Source organism: Populus euphratica, unplaced genomic scaffold (genome assembly GCF_000495115.2).
Source record: "Populus euphratica unplaced genomic scaffold, PopEup_1.0 scaffold1221.1, whole genome shotgun sequence".
NCBI lineage: Eukaryota > Viridiplantae > Streptophyta > Magnoliopsida > Malpighiales > Salicaceae > Populus > Populus euphratica.
In genome coordinates, this window is record NW_011501071.1 from 33,134 (window position 1) to 34,492 (window position 1,359).

The following is a 1,359-nucleotide window of genomic DNA, read 5'->3' on the forward strand; positions in this document are numbered from 1 at the left end:
AATTAAATAATTAAAAGTGAATGGCACATGCATAGAACTTGTCAATAAGTAGGAGAGACCCATGCTTTTTGGCCGGCTCATGTGATGTCTTTCACTAATCAAATGTCATCTTTGATGATGGTGTTAGAAGTGACGTGTCATTCTTTTATCGATGGTCACGTGTGTGTTCTTGGAGGAGTAGTAAATGGTTTCAATTAATTTTTTTATCTTTTCTTCCCTCTTTTCTTTCTTTTTGCCTTGGATTTCATACCATTCCTTTCAAAAATAAAATGTGTCATATTAGTTTGTATTTGTATTAATTTTTATCTTTATTTTTTTAATTCATATTTGTTTTGCTTTTAATGCTTTTTAAAATTGATTTTTTTCTTTCAATATTTTCTTTTATTTATTTTTTGTATCTAATTTGGTCCTTACTTTTTATTGTATTAACTTTTTTTTATGAATGACATTTTTTCTTCATAATTTTTTTGAGTTTGCTCGCTATGAGATAAACTAGTCTCATGACTCAAGTTATAAGTATTGAAGATTAGCTTAATTTGATTTCAGTCTTTTTTAGGTTTTTTTGTTTTTGTTTTTATTATTCAACATTAGATTATTGGGCCTTCAATTGTGTGATTTTTTGTTGTTTTTCTTTTTATGAGTTTATCCTAATCTCATATCCTAGTTCACGGGTTAATCGAGTTAACCCAAATTAACTCAGGTTTTGTATGTTTTTTTTTTATTATTCTTTTTTCTATGTACAAAATTATCTTGACCTCAAATAGGGCTGCAAATTTAGCATATTTACTTGAGTCAGGTTTTTTATTTTTTTTTTAATTGATTTTTTTTTTATTTTTCCTTTAACATTTTATTTCCTAGTAATTTAACTTTATATTTTTTTTATCTTTATAAGTTTATCTCGTTATCAGTTAATTTTTGTTTTTTTTATCAAATAAGATAATTGAGACATTTTAAAAATATTAAGAGGATATATTTTTATAATATTGATAAGAATTTATTTTTTTATTATTCATTGTCATTTTTTGGTTTTTTATAATAATATTATTAAGTTAACCGAGTTTATTTAACTCATTTAAATCAATAACAAAATCCCAAATTTTTCTTGGTATTTTAAAAACACTATTATTATCTAAATATTTTTTTATATTAGAAAAAACTTAACACAGCTATGATACGGTGTGAATTACCTATCTAGTTTACTATTTTTTTAAAACTCATTAACTTAGATGTACATAACAGAAACTAAAAGTCAACATTTATTTTGTTACATTAAAAATCAATCTCTATCAACAACAAAATCTAAAAACCAAAACCTAACTCCAATCAACTAATAATTCGATGGCAGTGATGATTTTGACC